This window comes from Anomaloglossus baeobatrachus, chromosome 7 (genome assembly GCF_048569485.1).
Source record: "Anomaloglossus baeobatrachus isolate aAnoBae1 chromosome 7, aAnoBae1.hap1, whole genome shotgun sequence".
In the NCBI taxonomy this organism is placed as follows: Eukaryota; Metazoa; Chordata; class Amphibia; order Anura; family Aromobatidae; genus Anomaloglossus; species Anomaloglossus baeobatrachus.
In genome coordinates this window covers 52,823,180-52,848,479 of record NC_134359.1, presented here as the reverse complement: position 1 = coordinate 52,848,479, position 25,300 = coordinate 52,823,180, and the positions used below count along the sequence as shown (strand labels likewise).

At 42.2% G+C, this 25,300-nt stretch overlaps 1 protein-coding gene across 2 annotated transcripts in view; it reads left to right on the top strand.

The window, feature by feature from the left end:
* Positions 1–25,300, top strand: part of STK39 (serine/threonine kinase 39) — a 511,018-nt gene that overhangs the window by 382,698 nt on the left and 103,020 nt on the right. The gene's annotated exons all lie outside the window — the stretch shown is intronic.

Here is a 25,300-nt window from a genome sequence, read left to right as displayed (position 1 = left end):
CGTGCTCCGGACGCATGCGCCCAACAGGGCCATTCACTGTTATGGAGCGCACTGCGTTAGCGTGTGCTCTGTTTTGTGCCATTTTTTGCACATATACATTTCTGCAGACGGACACCCGAACGTAGAGGAGTACATTCGGGTGTCCGTCTGCAGAAACGTATATGTGCAAAAAATGGCACAAAACAGAGCACACGCTAATGCAGTGCGCTCCACAACAGTGAATGGCCCTGTTGGGCGCATGCGTCCAGAGCACGCTTTGTAGAGTGGGTGGCGGTTCAGACGGATGCCCCGACGGGACCTGTGGACGTAGGGAAAAATGCAATGTGAAAGTAGCCTAAATTAATTAATTACTTCTAGAGATCCAACTTTGGTAGGGAGTCGAGAGTAGCGTGTTTTGGCATAAAGTATGGAAAATATCTCTAGTCGAGAATGTATGCAACTGTATGCCATTCAGTAATATATGATAATAGCTGTTGTACCTGGGATAGTAACTGTCTTTCTGTCTGTCTCTGTATCTGTCTTTGTCTGTCTCTGTCTCTCTCTCTCTCTGTCTTTCTGTCTGTCTCTATCTGTCTCTCTCTGTCTTTGTATGTCTGTCTCTCTTTGTCTCGCTGTCTGTCCTGTCTGTCTCTTTCTCTCTCTGTCTGTCTCTCTGTCTCTCCCTGTCTGTCTCTCTCTGTCTGTCTCTCTGTCTGTCTGACTCTGTCTCTGTCTGCCTCCGTCTGTCTCTGTGTGATTCTCTTTCTTTCTGTCTCTCTCTGTCTCTGTCTGTCTGTCTTTCTGTCTGTCTCTCTCTCTGTCTTTCTGTCTGTCTCTGTCTCTCTCTGTCTGTCTTTGTATGTTTGTCTCTCTCTGTCTCTCTGTCTGTCTGTCCTGTCTGTCTCTTTCGCTCTCTTTGTCTCTCTCAGTCTGTCTCTGTCTGTCTCTCTCTGTCTTTCTGTCTGTCTCTCTGTCTGCCTCTATCTCTCTCTGCCTCTCTTTGTCTCTGTGTGCGTCTCTTTCTGTCTCTCTCTGTCTCTGTCTGTCCGTCTCTCCTGCAAAATCATATTGCCTCACACAGAAGCTTCTTATTCTAAGAATGTCCTTCATTACCTATAACAACCTATCACAGCTCCTATTCATGACCTGTAGATCCCAGCTCCATTGACTTTAATGTAAGCAGGTTTTTGGTGAATAACTGTAAAGCACGGGGTTACATTTTCCTGTCAAAACATAGTCTATGACGTTCCCTGAGTCACATGAGGCATCTGTGCAAAATTTCATACACACACAAACGGTTACCCATGGAGAATCTCCGCATTATCCTGTTCTCTCTCGCATTTGTCTTGTGAGGGTGACCAGCCTTCTTGGGGGACTTGAAAGAGTTTGTGATGTTGTAAAGATACAATATTCTCAAAAACACAGACTTGGAACAACTGACTTCTCCTGCTATGGCTGATAGGGTCACCGCTTTGGCTTTCATCTGGATAACCTGCTGCCGGAGGGTTTCAGTCACTTTGGAACCGCACACCATTTTTAAAAAGTCAGTGCAAACTGGAAAGTTAGGCTGTCAGTTACATGGGGTTTGACAGATAATTAAGGAAATTTGCACCAGCTGCCAGATTAACACCAATAACTTGCAGGTATCTGAAAGTGTTCTCTAATTTTGATCCGTTTTCTTTTCCATTTCCATTTTTATTATGTGCTTTACAATAAATTCAATTTATGAAATAAGTTTAAAACACTGCGAGTTTCCTCATGTTAGGATATAATCACAGAGGACGACACAATGACCGCAACATTTAGGAAATTATGCGTTGTTCTCTTATTTTGATCTCCAGTGTATATGTATGTTGTGTATATATATATATATATATATATATATATATATATACACATATTAAAGGTTTTTTTTTCATAATAAAACATGTTTTTTTAAAAACAGCTACAAATGTGAAAAATGAGTAAATAATTAATCAGTACTCACTTCTTTTTTTATTTCCTGGTCTTTGTTTACTGCTTGCATTATTGAATAGTGTAGCCAGGGAAGTACAGGTTGTGACCACTTCAATCACTGATTGACTACAGCAGCCACAAACAGTCCAATATAACCCTTTCATTACCTTTGACTAGCCAAGATAGGAGGTATTAACTAGTAAGCAACTCTACACTCCCATTATTATAATAAAAAATAATGTATAGCTAACCACTTAAAGGGAACCTGTCATGTAAAAGAATGCTAATAGCATGCATATACGGGGTCAATCTGCACCCCTATGACTAAAAACACGAGGTTGTCAGGAAGAACAAAGTTTTTATCCTCCCGGCAGCGGAGCTCTCAGTGTGGGCGCCAGGCAGCTACAGAACACTCATACATGCAGGTTAATAGCTTTTTTATATGACAGATTCCCTTAAACTATTCTAATAAACAATAGTTAGTACATATAAACAGTTTGAAAAGTAAGTATATACAGAGGTGGAGTGAGAAAAAGAGGACACATTCAATTTTTGTGGTCACCAACTCAGCTGGAAAACTCCTTCAAAATCTTGGGTTTACCCTTTAATGCCTCCTGTCAGTCTTGACACTATTTGTGATACAGGCTGACAGAAAATACATTTTGACTTTTCAAAACTGTTTTACGCTAGATTTCTTTGGCTCAATGTTCGATGAATCGGCACCTAAATCTTTGATCACATCTTCATCACTGTTTTCCATTTATAGTGGAAACCACGATGCATAGATGGATCATAATAGGCTGGAAAACTCCATGGCCCAACTACTAACAGGAGTAATAAAGCTGAGGGTAAAATAGGAGGAATAGAACTGAATGTAGAATGGGAGGAGTAGGACTGAGGGCAGAATGGGAGGAATAGGACTGAGGATAGAACAGGAGGAATAGGACTGAGAGTAGAATGGGAGGAATAGTACTGAGAGTAGAATGGGAGGAATAGGAATGAGTGTAGAACGGGAGGAGAAGGACTGAGGGCAGAATGGGAGGAATAGGACCGAGAGTAGAATGGGAGGAATAGGAATGAGTGTAGAACGGGAGGAGAAGGACTGAGGGCAGAATGGGAGGAATAGGACCGAGAGTAGAACAGGAGGCATAGGACTGAGAGTAGAATGGAAGGAACAGGACTGAGCATAGATCGGGAGGAATAGGATTGAGCATACAGTAGAAGAGGAAGATTGTGATTGACCATAGAAAGGGAGGAGTAGGACTGAGCGTAGAACAGGCGAAATAGGAGTAAGCGTTGAAAAGGAGGAATAGCATGGAGCATAGAACAAAAGGAATAGGTCTGAGGGTAGAATCGGAGGAATAGGACTCAGAGTAGGTCAGGAGGAATAGGACTGAGTGTAAATTAGGGGGAATAGAACTCAGCGTATAAGAAAAGGAATAGGACTGAGTGTAGATGGGGAGTTATCGGACTGAGCATAGATCAGGAGGAATAGGACTGATCATAAAATGAGAGGAATAGGACTGAGCACAGAACGGGTAGAATAAAACTGAGCATAGATCAGGAGGAATAGGACTCAGCATACAATGGGAGGAATTGGACTGAGCATAAAACGGGAGGAATAGGATTAAGCGTAGAAGAGGAGGAATAGGACTGAGTGTAGAAGAGGAGGAATAGGACTGAGCGTAGAAAAAGAAGAATAGGACTGAGCATAGAATGGAAGGAATAGGACCGAGCATAGAAGAGGAGGAATAGGACTGAACATAGAAGAGGAGGAATAGGACTGAACATAGAAGAGGAAGAATAGGACTGAGCATAGAAAAGGAGGAATAGGACTGAGCATAGAAGAGGAGGAATAGGACTGAGCATAGAAGAGGAGGAATAGGACTGAGCATAGAAGAGGAGGAATAGGACTGAGCATAGAAGAGGAGGAATAGGACTGAGCATAGAAGAGGAGGAATAGGACTGAGCATAGAAGAGGAGGAATAGGACTGAACATAGAAGAGGAGGAATAGGACTGAACATAGAAGAGGAGGAATAGGACTGAACATAGAAGAGGAGGAATAGGACTGAGCATAGAAGAGGAGGAATAGGACTGAGCATAGAAGAGGAGGAATAGGACTGAGCATAGAAGAGGAGGAATAGGACTGAACATAGAAGAGGAGGAATAGGACTGAGCATAGAAGAGGAGGAATAGGACTGAGCATAGAAGAGGAGGAATAGGACTGAGCATAGAAGAGGAGGAATAGGACTGAGCATAGAAGAGGAGGAATAGGACTGAGCATAGAAGAGGAGGAATAGGACTGAGTGTAGAAGAGGAGGAATAGAACTGAGCGTAGAAAAAGAGGAATAGGACTGGTCATAGAATGGAAGGAATAGGACCGAGCATAGAAGAGGAGGAATAGGACTGAGCATAGAAGAGGAGGAATAGGACTGAGCGTAGAAGAGGAGGAATAGGACTGAGTGTAGAAGAGGAGGAATAGGACTGAGCATAGAAGAGGAGGAATAGGACTGAGCGTAGAAGAGGAGGAATAGGACTGAGCGTAGAAGAGGAGGAATAGGACTGAGTGTAGAAGAGGAGGAATAGGACTGAACATAGAAATGGAGGAATAGGACTGAGCATAGAAGAGGAGGAATAGGACTGAGCATAGAAGAGGAGGAATAGGACTGAGCATAGAAGAGGAGGAATAGGACTGAGCATAGAAGAGGAGGAATAGGACTGAGCATAGAAGAGGAGGAATAGGACTGAGTGTAGAAGAGGAGGAATAGGACTGAGCGTAGAAAAAGAGGAATAGGACTGAGCATAGAATGGAAGGAATAGGATTGAGCATAGAAGAGGAGGAATAGGACTGAGCGTAGAAGAGGAGGAATAGGACTGAGCGTAGAAGAGGAGGAATAGGACTGAGTGTAGAAGAGGAGGAATAGGACTGAGCATAGAAGAGGAGGAATAGGACTGAGCGTAGAAGAGGAGGAATAGGACTGAGCATAGAAGAGGAGGAATAGGACTGAGCGTAGAAGAGGAGGAATAGGACTGAGCGTAGAAGAGGAGGAATAGGACTGAGTGTAGAAGAGGAGGAATAGGACTGAGTGTAGAAGAGGAGGAATAGGACCGAGCATAGAAGAGGAGGAATAGGACTGAACATAGAAGAGGAGGAATAGGACTGAGCATAGAAGAGGAGGAATAGGACTGAACATAGAAGAGGAGGAATAGGACTGAACATAGAAGAGGAGGAATAGGACTGAACATAGAAGAGGAGGAATAGGACTGAGCATAGAATGGGAGGAATAGGACTGAGCATAGAACGGGAGGAATAGGACTGAGCGTAGAAGAGGAGGAATAGGACTGAGCGTAGAAGAGGAGGAATAGGACTGAGCGTAGAAGAGGAGGAATAGGACTGAGCGTAGTGCTAGTCTTCCTGTGAAATCTAACACTGCAATGGATGCTCCAATGTAGATTTGAACAGAGTGAGCAGGTTTCTTGAAAATCACAAGGAATTGATTGAGAAAAGAATGTTGGAAAATTCATATAACATTTTTGGGGATAATATATAAGTAGTGATTTGCTATAACAGTAACTCCTGTAAACATTTCTGCTGTTGTGTGGGATAGCGAGGCTGTTTGGTGAATCTAGAAATCTCCACTTGTTTCTTCAAGGTTATCTAAGTACAAGCTCTGTCGTTTTGTTATTAAAGATTTTTACTCACCTATAAATTATCGCTCTCCTTCACCATTGTGCACTGATTGGCCTCAGAATTTAGGTGCCAAAATGAAACATCAGTCACAGCGATTAATCTAAGACGTGCCCTTCAATTCCTTGGGATTTATTTAAAAGATTATAGTAAAAGAAAGTTAATAGATTTGGCACACGGTCACAAACAAGATCACACCGAGCGCACTTCTGGCCCGCAAACTTTTACAATAATTTATCTGCTCGTCGTAACCAATAGCCTTGTTAATACAGTATTCCCTTATATACCTTAATGAATTGGTAACGGGACTTATCTTTTAATAGATTCACAATCCGCAATTTTATATTTCAGAAGTTAGGACGTTTGTAAATGGTCCATGTCGTTTTAGCAACCTTTGAAGAAAGCAATATTACACATCTTGTATACAAAAATACCTTATCCGAGATTGGGGCATCTGGTGACCTGCTCTGGGGTCGGGTGCTATTCTCCCTTTTTCCTTGTTGGGTATAGTTCTATGTGAACTTGTTCTTGTGATTTACAGCCTTTCATGTTAGGGGTTTTTATCTTTGAAGAAATCACCAGTTGAGCATCTGCTCATCTTACAGCAGCATAATGTACTCAAAAAGATTCTGAATCCAACGGTGTATCACTTATATTACTGGGTGCAGCCGTTCTGACAAAATAAAAATTTGTAGCCATGTAGCAGAGCTGAGAAAGCTATCCCACCTTATCATTGCTCAGACTACAGTGTCATGCGCTGGCAGTCTGGCACTCCCCCTCCTCTGATTGATACCTCAGTGTCTATGTACAATCTCTATAGAGAACCTGGTAGACAACCTCTATAGAGAACATGTATAGAGAACCTGGTTGTACATTGACAGTGATTGTATATTGACAGTGAGGTGTCAATCAGAGGAGAGGGCATGCCAGACTGCCAGCGCATGACATTTTAGTCTGAGCAATGACAAGGGTCCTGCTGCTTAAACAAAATAGCAAATGAACAACAGATCAGAAGTGGACTAGACAGGCATCCCTGAATTCTGTGTTTTAACTCTTGCAGCATGCTGTCTTCAGCTTACATAGCCAAAACCTGGTGACAGATTCCCTTAAAGGCCTACCCTGATGAAGGATACTTACATTTTCAAAGAATGGTAGAGTTGGAAGGGACCTTAAGGGCCATCGGGTCCAATCACCTGCGAGTGCAGGATTTCCTAAATAATCCCAGCTATATGTTTATCCAGTTTCCGCTTGAAGATTGCCCTCTTTGATTGCCCTCACTGATTTTTTCTTAAGCATGTAAAATGCAGCTCTATAGCGTTTAGATCTTCTGTGTTGCTATTATTGTTCTATAAAAACATATTGTTCGCAATATGTTTTGTGTCACTGAATTACAGTATCTGTACTGTGACGCACCATCCAATCCACCTTGCTGCATTTGGTTGAATCTGAGCAGAAAGTCTTACCCTGTACAATTCAGAATTCATCCAGCTGCTTGTGTCTTCAGTCACATCATTTATAAACACTACTGACCCAGGGCCACTGGAAGCCCATCATGCCCAGCAATCACACTGTCTCTACCATGCGTTACAGAGGATGTGCTGTGCTTTTGATCATGATCTGTTACAAGCCTTCTCCATCCTTTCTTCTTTCCGTCTTTCTGGTACAGGTTGATTTTAGTTGCACCTCTTCAATGAATATTTTTCCAGAACTGTGTAGCTTTTTTAAATGATTATAATTTGGCCTTTCTGTAGTTAAGGCTTATTAATGGTTTGCACCTTGTGGTGAATCCTCTGTATTTGCTCTCATGAAGTCTCTCTTTAGGGTAGACTTAGATACTGAAACACCGACTTCCTAGACAGATTTGTCACTTGGGTGGATGTTGTGAAGGCATTTTTCTTCACCATGAAAAGGATTCTGCAATCATCCAACACTGTTATCTTCCATTGATGTCTAGGCCTTTTTGAGTTCCCAAGCGCACCAGTGCACTCTTTTTTTGCAGACTCTACCAAACTGTAGATTTGACCACTCCCTAACATTCCTACTATCTGTCTGATGGCTTTCTTCTTTTATTTTCAGCCTAATGATTTATGTTTCTAGTCCACTGAGAGCTCCTTTGACCACATGTTGTTGGTTCATTGCAACAGCTTCCAAATGCAAATGCCACACCTGGAATCAGCTCCAGACCTTTTACCTGCTTAATTGATCATGGTTTAACAAGAAAATGCAGCACATTACAGAGCTTTTGAGAATTGTTCAATTACTTTCGGTCCCATGAAAAAGAAGCAGCTACATAATAAATATAGAGCTGTAATTCCTAGCCCTTTCTCCAATTAGGATGTGAATACCCTCAAATTAAAACTGAAAGTCCGCACTTTAAGCCCATATTGAATATAGAACTGTATCTTAAATATGTTTTGGTAAACAAGTGAAATAAGAAAACATGTGTCACTGTCCAAATATTTCTGGACCTAGCTGTATGTATATATGAGACCTTTGACCAATAAAGACGAGCATGAATCACCTAAGTGTCTAGGCTAGCAAAACAATGTCCAGAAAGAGAATAACCATTTATGATTACCTCTATTGCTTTGTAATCTAAAGGAACAATACAAGCAGTCAATCTAATCTTTCTCTTGGTGACATCAATTCAGTATCTGGCAGCAATTTTCTAAACCCCACTTTAGGCATTAGATTGTCGGCAGGTTATAGCAATTACAATCTTATGTGTTCATCCATCTTTACTAACAGCATATGTTCACTAATTTTCAATCTTTCAGGAGCTTTTTGCTTATCATTGTTTTAGGTGCCAAAATAAACCCCAAACATATTATTCTACAGAACGCACAACATTGTCGGAGCCGCTCCACACTCCAAGCATCCTGAACATTATATGAAATGGACAATTTGTTTCCAAAATCTGCACTGTTGTGTGACACACTGTTCCCCAGGGGACACTCATACAGGAGCTCTGGGACAAAACCTGTTTCCTGAGATACTAAAAAAAGCTTCAGAAAATATTTCCCACAAATTGAAATGGTTTGCCAGACAGCTGCTTAAATTTCTCATTTCTACCTTACATTAACTGTACAGACCCCGCTGAGTCCCGCAGTGTCGAGAAGCATTCATACACGCATAGTCTGAAATAAAGCTACGCACAACATGAGGCTTTCCAACATTTATCTTTGGGTTTAAATCAACCAGTATCCTTCATTAGGGTCAGCCTTAAAGGGAATCTGTCACCAGGTTTTTGCTATGTAAGCTGAAGACAGCATGCTGCAAGGGTTAAAACTTATAATTCAAGGATGCCTGGCTTGTCAAGCTCAATCTTTTGGTTATCTGAAATGTTTGTTTAAGCAACAGAACCATTATCATTGCTCATATTACAATGTCACATGCAGGCAGTCCGTCACGCCCCATCCTCTGACACCTCACTGTTAATGTACAATCTCTATAGAGAGCCTGGTGTGGGCGGGGACAGCTCTCTCAGGTCTACTACATGGCTAAACCTAAAAATTCTGAATGTGTCAGAACTGTTGCACCCCGTAATCTAAGTGATACATCGTTTTATTATATTTGAGTTTAAGTGGCTTACTCCTGCACAGCGGTCTACCAGGAGATTTACCTGTTCCCCTGTGGTCCAGTTGAAGCCTACATATCAGACCCCTGTTTGTTAAAGATATAAAAGACCTGAGCAATTCATGTAGGCAGCCTTAAAGGGGTTTTCCGCTACCAATATGACCCACTTTCTTTTGTCCTAACTTTTCCTAACTAAGGCTGGGTTCACACATAGCGACAGCGATAACGACATCGCTGTTACGTTACCATTTTCTGTGACGTAACAGTGACCTAGTAAGTCGCTGTTATGATCGCTGCTTAGCTGTCAAACACAGCGACGCAGCAGCGATCATAACGTCGCTACATGTGCAGAGAGCAGGGAGCCACGCACACTGCTTAGCACTGGCTCCCTGCACTCCTAGCTACAGTACACATTGGGTTAATTAACCCGATGTGTACTGCAGCTACATGTGCAGAGAGCAGGGAGTCGGCACTGGCAGCTTGAGAGCGGCGGAGGCTGTTAACGAAGGTAAATATCGGGTAACCACCTTGGTTACCCGATGTTTACCCTGGTTACAGCTTACCGCAGGCTGCCAGAGGCCGGCTCCTGCTCTCTGCTCGCTTCATTTCGTCGCTCTCTCTCTGACACACACCGCGATCTGTGCGTCACAGCGGGAGAGCAACAATAAAAAAACCGAACCAGGGCTGTGTGTAACGAGCAGCGATCTCACAGCAGGGGCCAGATCGCTGCTCAGTGTCACACACAGCGAGATCGCTAATGAGGTCACTGCTGCGTCACAAAAACCGTGACTCAGCAGCGATCTCAGCAGCGATCTCGCTGTGTGTGAAGCACCCCTAACACTTTCCTAATATACTTTTGCTATTTACTCTGCTCCTGTAAGCTTATCTCTAAGAGGCTCGTAAATACTTTTATTGTTGTTGTAGCTTTGATCCTTCTGGCTGCAGACTGGAATCGGACCAACTGAGCAGGGAATGTCAGTAGCGGGGGCTGAAAGGAGAGTGAAGTAAGATCTGGGCATCCATGCCCAGACTTCTCTCACTCACAGAGAGGCGGCCCCACCAGTAATATGCCTTGCTCAGTCGGTACGATTTTGGACTGCAACCGGAAGTATCACAGCTACAATAATAAAGGCATTTACAAGCCTCTTAGAGATAACCTTAGAGGAGCACAGTAGATAGCAGAAGTACCTTGATCCTTCTGGCAGCAGATCGGAATTTGACCAGCTGAGCAGTGCACTTCACTGGGGGAGGGCAGGGCTGCCTCCCTGTGAGTGACAGTAGTGTGGGCGTATAATCTCAGATCACACTCAACTCTCCTTTCAGTCCCCACCAGTGATGTGGTCTGCTCAGTTGGTCTGATTCCGGTCTGCAATTGGAAGGATCAAATCTACAACAACAATAAAGGTATTTACAAGCCTCTTAGAGAGAACCTTACAGGAGCACAGTAGATAGCAGAAGTACCTTGATCCTTCTGGCTGCAGATCGGAATCGGACCAACTGAGCAGGGCACTTCACTGGGTGGGGGGATAGGGCTGCCTCTCTGTGAGTGACAATAGTCTGGGTGTGCAATCTCAGATCACATTTCACTCGCTTCTCAGTCCTCACCAGTGATGTGCTCAGCTCAGTTTGTCCGATTCTAGTCTGGAGCCGGAAGGATCAAAGCTACAACAATAATAAAAGTATTTACAAGCCTCTTAGAGATGAGCAGAGTAGATAGATGTATAGTAGGAAAGTGTTAGTTAGGAATAGTTAGGATAAAAGAAAGGGGGTCACATTAGTAGTAGAAAACCTCTTTACAGTTTCTACCTTTAATGCTTATAAATTGCAACACACTATAAAGCCTAATCAATTTACTATATCAGGTGCTTGGACAAGAGAGTCATCAGTCCAATAATATCAGGGTAGATAACAGGAGACCACCTGCGCCACAACGCCTGACCTCACAGTACTAGACCATAAGAAATGTTTATTCATTGATGCTCAACTGAAACCTAACTATATTATTTTAGAAGCAAGAAACTCAGCAAACATGTATGTATCCATCAGTTATTCTTCAGCATTTGCAGCCCTCCATAAAACCTGTTTCTGCCTGTTCTTCCATTGTACATTGACAGTGAGGTGTCAGAGGAGACTGCTTGCTCGTGACGTTGTAGTCTGAGCAATGATAATGGTCCTTCTGCTTAACCAAACATAGCAAATATACAACAGATTGGACCTGGACAACACAGGCATTTCTGAATTCTGTTTTAAACATTGCAGCATGCTGTCTTCAGCTTACATACCAAAAACCTGGTGACAGATTCCCTTTAAGGCTGGCCCTAATGAAGGATACTTACATTTTGTCTTAAGCATGTAAAATGCAGCTCTTTGTGGCTGATATCTGGTGATGATTAGGCCATTGCAGAATATTCCACGTTTTTGCCTTAAAAAATCCTGGGTTTCTTTTGCAATATGTTTTGGGTCACAACCTATCTGTATTCTGAAGTGCCGTCCAATTAACCTGCTGCATTTGGTTGAATCTGAGCAGAAAGTATCTCCCTGTTCTCTTCAGAATTCATCTGTCTGCTTTTGTCTTCAGTCACATCATTAATAAACACTAGTGACCCAGGGCCATTGTAAGCCCTGCATGCCATCACACCGCCTCCACTATGTATAAGGCCTGCGACACACATCCGTGCCGCCGGCACGTGTTTGTCATTTTTTGCACGTACCGGCGGCACGGAGACATGTTCAGCAATGATACCCTATGGTAGCAGGCACACACATGTAAAACCACACGGAACGTGTGTCCATGTGCGTTTGTACGTATGTGCGTTTTTCTAAGCTCTGACATGTCAGTGTTTTGTCCGGCAGCACGGGTGTCACACGGCCCGCACCCGTATCACACGGGTGTAGTGTGGATGCAGTCCCGTGTGACACACGCCGGAGAAAACACACGTGTCAGTTAAAAAAAAACCAAAACATTTACTCACCTTCTCCAGCCCTCCTGTCTCTGCCGCTGCTGCCACTTGCTGCCGACCGCCGCTCATTATTCTCATTTAATATTCACTTCACTGCCTGGCAGCAGCTGCAGCGGGGAGACTGGAGGGCTGGAGACGAAGATCAGCACCACGGACAGCATGAAGGACAGCAGGTGTGCTGTCTCAGATCACATTTCACTCTCTTCTCAGTCCTCACCAGTGATGTGCTTTGCTCAGTTTGTCCGATTCTAGTCTGGAGCCGGAAGGATCAAAGCTACAACAATAACAATAAAAGTATTTACAAGCCTCTTAGAGATGAGCAGAGTAGATAGAAGTATAGTAGGAAAGTGTTAGTTAGGAATAGTTAGGATAAAAGAAAGGGGGTCACATTAGTAGTAGAAAACCTTTTTACAGTTTCTGCCTTTAATGCTTATAAATTGCAACACACTATAAAGCCTAATCAATTTACTATATCAGTTGCTTGGACAAGAGAGTCATCAGTCCAAAAATACCAGGGTAGATAACAGGAGACCACCTGCGCCACAACGCCTGACCTTACAGTACTAGACTATAAGAAATGTTTATTCATTGACGCTCAACTGAAACCTAACTATATTATTTTAGAAGCAAGAAACTCAGCAAACATGTATGTATCCATCAGTTATTCTTCAGCATTTGCAGCCCTCCATAAAACCTGTTTCTGCCTGTTCCTCCATACACCACAGAATATATTACCTTCTCAAGTCTGTATTCTTCTGAGAGTATTTGTGGCTTGCTTATATAAAGCTATGGGAAATCTCAGCTCCATAAGAATTGCAGTAACTTAGAGATTGATATAAATTTTTGATTTTTTCAAATATTTCACAAAAATCATTTTATTCGTGGAGGAAGCTTAGATTATTGCTTTAATCAGTCTGTTGTGCAGCAAATGAATGCAAAAATGGCTTCTCGTTAGTCTTAGTTCACACGGATGGGTATTGTCATGGCAACAAGATAACGGGACAAATCACCGGTGTCTGAATGACTGGTGTCTTGTGTTATAAAATGTTAGCGGCGATTCATATGGAAATAGCCATCTTCAAATACTGTGCAAGCAACAGCTCAGGCTAAGACCGAGCAATGCAAGAAAGTTAATTTAAAGGGTTAAAAATTGGTAATAGTGCGACATGGAGTAGGCTGGTGGCCATACTACTTGTATAGCTAAGAACAAGAAGTTATCATCCGCCTCTATGCAAAGTGTCCTCTGGGTGTTTCCTTACTGTGAAGTGTCCTGAGTTTTCTAAAAAAAAATTCTAAAAAACAGCACTGATCTCATCCATAAAAATCATGAAGTTTATTCAATGATTGATAAAAAATAAATCCAGAGATAAAATAAACACAGCGGTACAGAGAATGGCTAGGAATGAACAAGGCAACGCGTCTCTGACCAGTCAGTGTCTTGGGTTCTCTGCCGTCAATGCTCCTCAACACCTTCCTTCTGCTCTTCGGTGAGATCTTCATTGGTCTCCTGGATAGGATTTGGCTGATTCAGGTCAGATAACCCAGTATCCTGATAGGTGAGAGTCATGGAAGTGAGGCCAAAACTTGTTAGCCATTTATGACATATGATTTAAATATGCTATAAATACCTGAAATAGAAACCTTTCCAGTGGAGATGAACTTACCATGTAGTGAATGCTATTTTGACACATTCTGGGTTGTCTGATACTGCCACGTTAGGTACGGGGCAGTACCAAGCGAGCGGTGAAAAGGAAGGGGGACCCCTATGTCTAGGGAATGAGGAGATGGTGACCCCTGACCAAACCTACTGCTGGTCCCTGGGGTCCCTCACCACCATAGATAGGTTCCGTACCTATGCGCCAAGCTGGATACCGGACACAAGGTATCCTTAGTGCTGGACACTAAATAGGGAACAGGTGGGATGAGCTCTTCTTCAACCCCACTAAACGCTAAAGGAAGACATAAGGAGGACACACGTGGAAAAAGCATGAACTACGCTTCAGCAACGACACCAAAGAGGAGTACAAACCACGTGCTTGCAACCAGAGATTGAATGAACTGAATAATGTCACCAGCGAGTCCAGGGAAGAAGTAAGTATTTAAGCACCAAGAGAATGCTGATGATCAGCAGCTGGGTGGAAGTCGAGCTCCTGTTGGGTCCAAAAGGGGGAGAGGTGAAAATCAGTCAGGAAAGCTACCCAGTACAATAAATACTGACAGAAGGAACAATGGAAAGTCAGGGAGCATTTTGTACAGCCAAACAGTGTGACCTTCTATGCAAAGAAACAACATGACTGTCTGTCACCCGTGACACATCCGTGACAGTTACTTGTAGATGGATACTTGTACGGTAGCGCTTACCTAAGCAAGTTCAACTCTTCATAGAGGTTGTTTAACCTATGACCTAAGAACAAAGCACCATGAAACATGGGTCGTATAGTCGTGGATTGAGTCCAAGACCATGGCACTTTTCGGGCCTTCACAGTCCCCAGAGCTTACATGTATAGAGCATCTTGAGGTAAAACGGCCTGTTTAGAACATGTTGGTACCTCCATATTATTTGTGGTAACTACGAGAAGCTATCCTGTCTTTCTGGACCAGTATTTTTATAGAACACAGCTCATAAAATCTATACCAGAAAGAAAAACTTTGGTTCTAAAGTCCAAAAGAGGTCTAACGCTCTACTAGATGGGTGTCTCCAATAAAGTGTCTATTCAGTGTATTGGGGGGAAAAGGGGAAATAAAATTTGTGTCTATAAAAAGGACTTTTTATTTTACGACTATAGAATCTTATTTATAAAAATGCTTATAACAACTATACAAAAAAGTTTTTATATAATACAAGTCAGGGGTGTAAAATATCCATTTTTAAGAGCGTTAATACTGTTCTAATCCTAAAGGGCTCTCATCTTATTTCGGATTGTTTAGATCCATTTACGTAACCAATATTGTATTACGCACTGAAAGCAAGGCAACGCCATTACCGCTCCTCGACCCTTTAAGAAATGCTCTATTATTACTTTTAGTATTATTGTGAAGTGTACGATTTGTTACCGAATGTAAGAAGGGCACTTACATTAATACATTATGCAGCAACCTCTCCATATCCAGGTTTTATACTCCAGCGTAAGTAGGTAGTAAAACAGATTTTGGAACATTGAAGTGCAAACCTTCTGCATTATTCATGCACACGCTGTACTTTTGATTTAAGTTTCTGTCCTTAACCAATTTTTTTTGGGAGGGTGGGGAGTGGGGGGTTATAAGGCAGATCAGTTAGAAACTCATATGTGAGGATCTGAATAGTGGGATCAAGACCATTCTAAATAAATAATTGAAAGAACCAATCCCTAAAACATACCTTGTGTACGAACACCATTATTTAGACATCAACTAAAGAGGACCAAACTCTTCAGCTTTTGGTCAAATTCTCATCAACTGATCTCTCCGGTGTCTCCACAGTTACCAAAATTGTGTTGGGATTTTTAGGACATTGTAGTCTCTCCCTCATCTGTTTTGGATGAATTTTGATTAAGTCCCATCTCTTCCTGTCATAGAATGCTGTTAATTTACCTGCCATGATTTTAAAATTTCGAAACAGTCCTAGCAAATTTAGGACAGTAGACATATATGTATTCCTAATAGGGACAGAGGCATAAGCTGCGTATCAGTATAAGAACAAAGAAACATATGTTTTAAAATTCAACATGGTAGACTCCTCTATTTTACAAGATCTTCCATTACGGGAAATTTGACTTATCCCATGCAGATTGGGTGGACATCCAGTCCCACTTTTGGTCAGTTAATTGACTTAAGGGTGCTTTACACGCTGCGACATCGCTAGTGACCCGCCCCAGGGCCGTGGGGTACTCGGTTCCGGGTGTTGGTTAATGGGATTATGTCACGGGGGCCTGCGCCCGGTTCCGTGGCCCTGGTGGTCGCTGAAAGTCAATAAATAATAAAAATAAAAAAAATAAAATAAAAAAAAAATAATAAAGAAAAAAATAAATGAATAAAAGTATGTCGTGACGCCACCTACGGTTCTAGTATGGTTACTGGGGCTGCAGGTCAGACCTCTGGGGTGATGGTTAGGCAGCCAGTTGTTTACACTTCCCGTAGGTGAAGCGGGGTCCCCAGGGCAGTATTAGTAGTACACAGATATGGCGGTTTTTCTTCACAGCCTTTTCAACTGTCACTTTAGTGCAGCAGCCTATGGCTTTTCAGGTGAAAGAAATAAAATGTCACACCAATTCATTAACTCTGACCAGGTTTTACTTGCAGGTGTTATTAAAAATGGGTTCAGTTTCTGATGTTACAGTTTTTGGTGATCTGGGAACAGTTCAGGATCTCTGCACCAGGTCAGTTGTGTGGCCTCCCTGCTGCGCTATGTTTCTCCTTGGTACTAGGCTGCCTGTAGCTATACCTTGTCCCTCTCTCACTGTCTTCACCTGTATGGCAGGCGGCAGGAGCTTCTCTAAGGGGCACTGCTGTACTCACTGCGGTCCCTAAGCTCTGTGTAGCGGCTTTGCCTTCAGGTGCTGCTGCGGCCAGGAGATCTGCAGTCTCCCTGGCCCCCGGTCTTTATTGCTGGGCAGATTAGATCCCTCACAATCTCGGACGCCGGTGTCCGATAATCAGCGCTGTTCCGTTGGGGATGAACCGATCTGGCTCCACCAACCCGGTCACTCCTCTTTTGCCTCACTTCTGGATCCCTCAGTCGGTCAAACAGTTACTCATACGGGCTAAGCACAGCCCTCTCCATTTTGATGTCTTCCCTCACTCTCTGCTCGCACAGTCTCCTGTTTTCCAACTGTCAATTGTCTCTCTGCCTCCGCCTCCAAACCTGGATTTAAAGGGGACCTCCCCTGAACTCGACTTGTAGAGCTCCCCCTCCAGGCTTGGAGTGGAAATGTTGTATGTGGGATTACCTAATGTGGAGATCCTTCCCTGCCCAGGTACAGGTATATTTGTGGCAACTAAACCCTGGGGTGCCACACTAGAGATTGCTAGCGATGTCGAGCGCGATAGCACCCGCCCCTGTCGTTCATGCGTCATTTGGTGCTTGCTGCCGTAGCGAACATTATCGCTACGGCAGCGTCACACACACATACCTTCTTAGCGACGTCGCTGTGACCGCCGAACAATTCCTCCTTGAAGGGGGAGGTGCGTTCGGTGTCATAGCGACGTCACTAAGCAGCCGTCCAATAGAATCGGAGGGGCAGAGATGAGCGGGGCATAACATCCCGCCTACCTACTTCCTTCCTCATTGCCGGTGGACGCAGGTAAGGAGATGTTCGTCGTTCCTGCGGTGCCACACACAGCAATGTGTGATGCCGAAGGAACGACGAACAACATTGTACCTGTGGCAGCAGCGATATTAAGGAAAGGAGCGACGTGTCAACGATCACCGTTTTTGAACGATTTTGCGATCATTAATCGTCGCTCCTTGGTGTCACATGCTGCAATGTCGCTACCGACGCCGGATGTGCGTCACTAACAACGTGACCTCGACGATATATCGGTAGAGATGTCGCAGCGTGCAAAGCACCCTTTAGTGTTAGAGGCAGTGGACTCATTTGAAGAAACACTTCAGCATTTTTGTTATTGCACCACTGGAGTGGCACTTTAAATCTAAGTTCTGTGCCCCCTTTCTTATACTTGCCTTCCAGTGGCTTCATTTCTAGCACTACCACCTCCTTGGCCTCCTGTGATTTATGACCTGCCGGCATCTCCAATGTTTCAAGAAGCGCAACAGAAGTTACAAGTCAGTACAAGTCTATGGTAGCCTCGTTCTGACTCTCATAGAGTTGCACTGAGTGCTTTGTGATGTAACTTCTGACTTTTGGACAGTCAGAAGTTACGGCCACAACATGGTGCTGCGAGACTGAAGCGGCGCCAAAAAATGATGAAGATGCCGGAAGGTGAGTATAAGACAGGGGACTTAGGTTAAAGCACCACTCCAGGAAAAAACTGAATTGGTGCTTTGAATGAAAATGCATTGTCCGAATTCCCTTTAATTTTGAAATACCTTCTCTAAATTGATATTTAGCATTACCTTATCTGTGTTTATTGACTATCAAGTTTATTTTCTGTAGAGAATATGATATTTTATGATGTTTGTATCGTGTTCTAATATTGTCTGATTGCGTTAGAAAAGAACATATTAAAAAACTGTCTACCAATAGATATGAAATATGGCCGCCTTGGTTTCTCACATATTGCTTCTCACCTAGGTTTTAGTTGTGGTAGCATATGAAAAATTGTCCACGTTTCATCCAGAAAACTCAGACAATTTTCACCAATTTTTTCATCCGTGTGTCCGAGTTTTACATCCTTTTTTTATATATCAACATTTTAAAATGTACATGATCAAATACAGTTTCCTATGTTAATAATTGCAATGTTCCCCCCAAATTATTTTTTTCTTTGGATGATTCCTAAAGATCAGATGTTACACAGATATTTTTATGCACCCGTAGACTTGTATAGGCGATTCTCAGAAGATAATAGCATATTCTTCAATTTTTTGCATATGGACACTCAGTCTCTAAAAAAACTGTCATCTGAACAGTCCTATAAAATGACGTTGGTCAGTCTGTTGTCTGATTTTTGTCATCCGTATAATGCACCTGGCTGAAGGAATCCTAACGGTAAGTCAACACATGGTCGAATATTTTGCCCATGGATCTCTCCACAAATCTACAGGAAAATCTTCACTTACAACAAGCAGATTTTGATGTTGATTCTCCATCTGTTACATTGAGAGGAGAAAAGCGTAAACTGACATGTTGAATTTTGAAATCTCCAACGTTTGTTCAATTTCCAGGTGGAAAAAAAATCTTTCAAATACAAATTTCATTTTGAACACTCATCCAATTTATTTCAATGAAAAATCCTCTTTGCTATTCATGTGAGAAGTTTTTTGAGTGCAGAATGTCACTTCTCCGAGACGAATGTCTCATGGAATCTGCTCCAAACTTAACACTATCATGTCAAAAGGCTACAATAATAAAAATCTACTTCAAAAACAACTTCAAGAAATACTTCAAGAACAAAAACCTCCAAAAAACACCATTTCCTGAAGTGGATTCCTCTTGAAAAACCTGTTAAATTTTTCACCATCAAATAGCTCTGGGTATTCATCCTCTGAGGCTTTGTGCACTTAAGGCCACTTTGCACGCTGCGATATCGGTACCGATATCGCTAGCGTGGGTACCCGCCCCATCGGTTTGTGCGACATGGGCAAATCGCTGCCCGTGACGCACAACATCGCCCAGACCCGTCACACTACTTATCTGCCCTGCGATGTCGCTGTGACCGGCGAACCGCCTCCTTTCTAATCGGGCGGTTCGTTCAGCGTCACAGCGACGTCACAGCTGCGTCACTGAATCGCCGCCCAATAGAAGCAGAGGGGTGGAGATGAGCGGGACGAACATCCCGCCCACCTCCTTCCTTCCGCATTGCGGGCGGGAGGCAGGTAAGGAGAGTTTCCTCGTTCCTGCGGTGTCACACGTACCGATGTGTGCTGCCGCAGGAACGAGGAACAACTTCGTTACTGCTGTAGTAACGATATTTGAGAATGGACCCCCATGTCACCGATGAGCGATTTTGCACGTTTTTCCAACGATGCAAAATTGCTCATAGGTGTCACACGCAACGGTATCGCTAAAGCGACCGGATGTGCGTCACCAATTGCGTGACCCCAACGAGATCGCTTGAGCGATGTCGCAGCGTGTAAAGCGGCCTTTAGTCTTTCTAGTACTTTATGGAACAGAAACTGAGTGGAAACTCTCCAAATCCTTCTCCAAATTTCAAAAAATTCTGTTTCTGCTCCAAAAACTCAGCCAAAAGACTCTGTGCACATAGACTTATATATTAGTTAGCAGATTTTCTATTTGAGTTTCTAAGAAAACCTTGCTGTGAGCATATTTTCTTAGAACTTGGACAAATTCACTTTATATAATAAAACTTGTACATTAATAGCCATTTTATTTATATCGTAAATGTATTTTTAAAATATCAATTTTTAATTGAATTACACTTGAGATTTGACACCTTTTGACTTCTGCACACACACTCAACTTTGATGTGGTCTGTGGTCATAACTGAGAGGACAAATTCATCTTTTATATAATAAAACTTGTACCCTTATGCAGATTTTTTTTATATCTTAAATACCGTGCACATATTTTGGGGTAAAAATATTTTTTTAATTGGGTTACACTACAGATTTTGGCTTTTACAAGCTCTTTGTTTTCTGTACACTGAACTTTGATGTAGTCTGTGGTAATAACTGAGGGGACGAATTCACCTTATTTAAAAAAAACTTGTACTGTTATGGACAATTTTTATATCTTAAATGTATGTATCGTGGCTAAAAAAAAAATCATAATTTTAGTTGGGTTACACAAAAGATTTTACACCTTTTGGCTTTTACAAGCTCTTTGTTGTCTGCACACTCAACGTTGATGTGGTCTGTGGTCATAAATAAACTGAGAGGACAAATTTACCTTATGTAATAAAACTTGTACCTTTCTTAACTTTTTTTATATCTTATAAATATATATCTGGGCTAAAAAACATAATTTTAGTTAGGTTACACTATTTTACACCTTTTGACTTCTACAAGCTCTTTCTTTTTTTACACACTCAACTTTGATGTCATCTATGGTCATAAATAAATTGAGAAGACGAATTTACCTTATATAATAAAACTTGTACCTTTATGGACTTTTTTTGTATCTTAGGTGGGCTTTACACGCTGTCACATCGCTAGCAATTGCTAGCGATGTCGAGCGCGATAGCACCCGCCCCTGTCGCACATTCGATATGTGGTGATCGCTGCCGTAGCGAACATTATCGCTACAGCATCTTCACATGCACATACTTGGTCGGCAACGTCGCTGTGACAGCCGAACAATATCTCCTTCAAGGGGGAGGTGCGTTCGGTGTCATCGCGACGTCACTAAGCGGCCGGCCAATAGAAGCGGAGGGGCGGAGATGAGCGGGACATAACATCCCGCGCACTTCCTTCCGCATTGGCGGTGGACGCAGGTAAGGAGATGTTTTTCGTTCCTTCGGTGTCACACACAGCAATCTGTGATGCCGCAGAAACGACAAACAACATCGTACCGGCAGCAGTAACGATATTATGAAAAGGAGCAACGTGTCACCGATCAACAATTTTTAACATTTTTGCGATCGGTGATCGTCGCTCCTATTGTTTACACGCTGCGATGTCGGTAACGGCGCCGGATGTGCGTCACTAATGACGTGACCCCGACGATATATATCGTTTCCGATGTCGCAACATATAAAGCAGCCTTAAATACATATATTTTGGGGTAAAAATCATTTTTTAATTGGGTTACACTAAAGACTTTACACCTTTTGGCTTTTATAAGCTCTTTGTTTTCTGTACACTCAACTGTGATGTGGCCTGTGGTCATATATAAATGGAGAGGATGAATTCACCTAATATAATAAAACTTGTACCATATCTTTCTAGACTGTTTTTGTATCTTTAATGTATATTTCTTGACTAATGATTATAATTTTAGTTTGGTTACGCTAAAGATTTTATACCTTTTGGCTTTGACAAGCTCTTGGGTTTTTACACACTCAACTTTGATGTGGTCTGTGGTTATAAATAAACTGAGAGGACAAATTCACCTTATATAATAAAACTTGTGCCTTTATAGACTTTTTTTACATCTTAAATGTATATATCTTGTCTAAAAATAATAATTTTAATTGGGTTACAATAAAGATTTTATACCTTTTGACTTTTACAAGATCTTTGTTTTCTGCTACTCTACTTTGATGTGGTTTGTGGTCATAACTGACAGGAACAAATTCACCTTATGTAATAAAACATACCATACCATTACAGACACATTTTTTATATCTTAAATTATGTATATATATATATATATATAAATATGTACTGTATTTTTTATATATATATATATATATATATATATATATATATATACAGTTAGGTCCAGAAATATTTGGACAGTGACACAATTTTCGCGAGTTGGGCTCTGCATGCCACCACATTGGATTTGAAATGAAACCTCTACAACAGAATTCAAGTGCAGATTGTAACGTTTAATTTGAAGGTTTGAACAAAAATATCTGATAGAAATTGTAGGAATTGTACACATTTCTTTACAAACACTCCACATTTTAGGAGGTCAAAAGTAATTGGACAAATAAACCAAACCCAAACAAAATATTTTTATTTTCAATATTTTGTTGCGAATCCTTTGGAGGCAATCACTGCCTTAAGTCTGGAACCCATGGACATCACCAAACGCTGGGTTTCCTCCTTCTTCATACTTTGCCAGGCCTTTACAGCCACAGCCTTCAGGTCTTGCTTGTTTGTGGGTCTTTCCGTCTTAAGTCTGGATTTGAGCAAGTGAAATGCATGCTCAATTGGGTTAAGATCTGGTGATTGACTTGGCCATTGCAGAATGTTCCACTTTTTTTCACTCATGAACTCCTGGGTAGCTTTGGCTGTATGCTTGGGGTCATTGTCCATCTGTACTATGAAGCGCCGTCCGATCAACTTTGCGGCATTTGGCTGAATCTGGGCTGAAAGTATATCCCGGTACACTTCAGAATTCATCCGGCAACTCTTGTCTGCTGTTATGTCATCAATAAACACAAGTGACCCAGTGCCATTGAAAGCCATGCATGCCCATGCCATCACGTTGCCTCCACCATGTTTTACAGAGGATGTGGTGTGCCTTGGATCATGTGCCGTTCCCTTTCTTCTCCAAACTTTTTTCTTCCCATCATTCTGGTACAGGTTGATCTTTGTCTCATCTGTCCATAGAATACTTTTCCAGAACTGAGCTGGCTTCATGAGGTGTTTTTCAGCAAATTTAACTCTGGCTTGTCTATTTTTGGAATTGATGAATGGTTTGCATCTAGATGTGAACCCTTTGTATTTACTTTCATGGAGTCTTCTCTTTACTGTTGAGTTAGAGACAGCTACACCTACTTCACTGAGAGTGTTCTGGACTTCAGTTGATGTTGTGAACGGGTTCTTCTTCACCAAAGAAAGTATGCGGCGATCATCCACCACTGTTGTCATCCGTGGACGCCCAGGCCTTTTTGAGTTCCCAAGTCAATTCCTTTTTTCTCAGAATGTACCCGACTGTTGATTTTGCTACTCCAAGCATGTCTGCTATCTCTCTGATGGATTTTTTCTTTTTTTTCAGCCTCAGGATGTTCTGCTTCACCTCAGTTGAGAGTTCCTTAGACCGCATGTTGTCTGGTCACAGCAACAGCTTCCAAATGCAAAACCACACACCTGTAATCAACCCCAGACCTTTTAGCTACTTCATTGATTACAGGTTAACGAGGGAGACGCCTTCAGAGTTAATTGCAGCCCTTAGAGTCCCTTGTCCAATTACTTTTGGTCCCTTGAAAAAGAGGAGGCTATGCATTACAGAGCTATGATTCCTAAACCCTTTCTCCGATTTGGATGTGAAAACTCTCATATTGCAGCTGGGAGTGTGCACTTTCAGCCCATATTATATATATAATTGTATTTCTGAACATGTTTTTGTAAACAGCTAAAATAACAAAACTTGTGTCACTGTCCAAATATTTCTGGACCTAACTGTATATATAAATACAGTACAGACCAAACGTTTGGACACACCTTCTCTTTCAAAGAGTTTTCTTTATTTTCATGACTCTAAAAATTGTAGATTCACATTGAAGGCATCAAAACTATGAATTAACACATGTGGAATGAAATACTTAACACAAAAGTGTGAAACAACTGAAAATATGTCTTATATTCTAGGTTCTTCAAAGTCGCCACTTTTGCTTTGATAACTGCTTTGCAAACTCTTGGCATTCTCTTGATGAGCTTCAAGAGGCAGTCACCGGAAATGGTTTTCACTTCACAGGTGTGCCCTGTCAGGTTTAATAAGTGGGATTTCTTGCCTTATAAATGGGGTTGGGACCATCAGTTGTGTTGTGCAGAAGTCTGGTGGATACACAGCTGATAGTCCTACTGAATAGACTGTTAGAATGTATATTATGGCAAGAAAAAAGCAGCTAAGTAAAGAAAAACGAGTGGCCATCATTATTTTAAGAAATGAAGGTCAGTCAGTCTGAAAAATTGGGAAAACTTTGAAAGAGTCCCCAAGTGTAGTGACAAAAACCATCAAACGCTACAAAGAAACTGGCTCACATGAGGACCGCCCCAGGAAAGGAAGACCAAGAGTCACCTCTGCTGCGGAGGATAAGTTTATCCGAGTCACCAGCCTCAGAAATCGCAGGTTAACAGCAGCTCAGATTAGAGGCCAGGTCAATGCCACACAGAGTTTTATCAGCAGACACATCTCTAGAACGACTGTTAAGAGGAGACTTTGTGCAGAAGGCATTCATGGTAAAATAGCTGCTAGGAAATCACTGCTAAGGACAGGCAACAAGCAGAAAAGACTTGTTTGGGCTAAAGAACACAAGGAATGGACATTAGACCAATGGAAATCTGTGCTTTGGTCTGATGAGTCCAAATTTGAGGTCTTTGGATCCAACCACCGTGTCTTTGTGTGACGCAGAAAAGGTGAACGGATGGACTCTTCATAGCTGATTCCCACCGTGAAGCATGGAGGAGGAGGTGTGATCTGTGAGGGTGCTTTGCTGGTGACACTGTTGGGGATTTATTCAAAATTGAAGGCATACTGAACCAGCATGGCTACCACAGCATCTTACAGTGGCATGCTATTCCATCCGGTTTGCGTTTAGTTGGACCATCATTTATTTTTCAACAGGACAATGACCCCAAACACACCTCCAGGCTGTGTAAGGGCTATTTGACTAAGAAGGAGAGTGATGGGGTACTACATCAGATGACCTGGCCTCCACAGTCACCAGACCTGAACCCAATCGAGATGGTTTGGGATGAGCTGGACCGCAGAGTGAAGGCAAACAAGTGCTAAGCATCTCTGGGAACTCCTTCAAGACTGTTGAAAGACTATTTCCGGTGACTACCTCTTGAAGCTCATCAAGAGAATGCCAAGAGTGTGCAAAGCAGTAATCAAAGCAAAAGGTGGCTACTTTGAAGAACATATAATATAAGAGATATTTTCAGTTGTTTCACACTTTTTTAAGTAT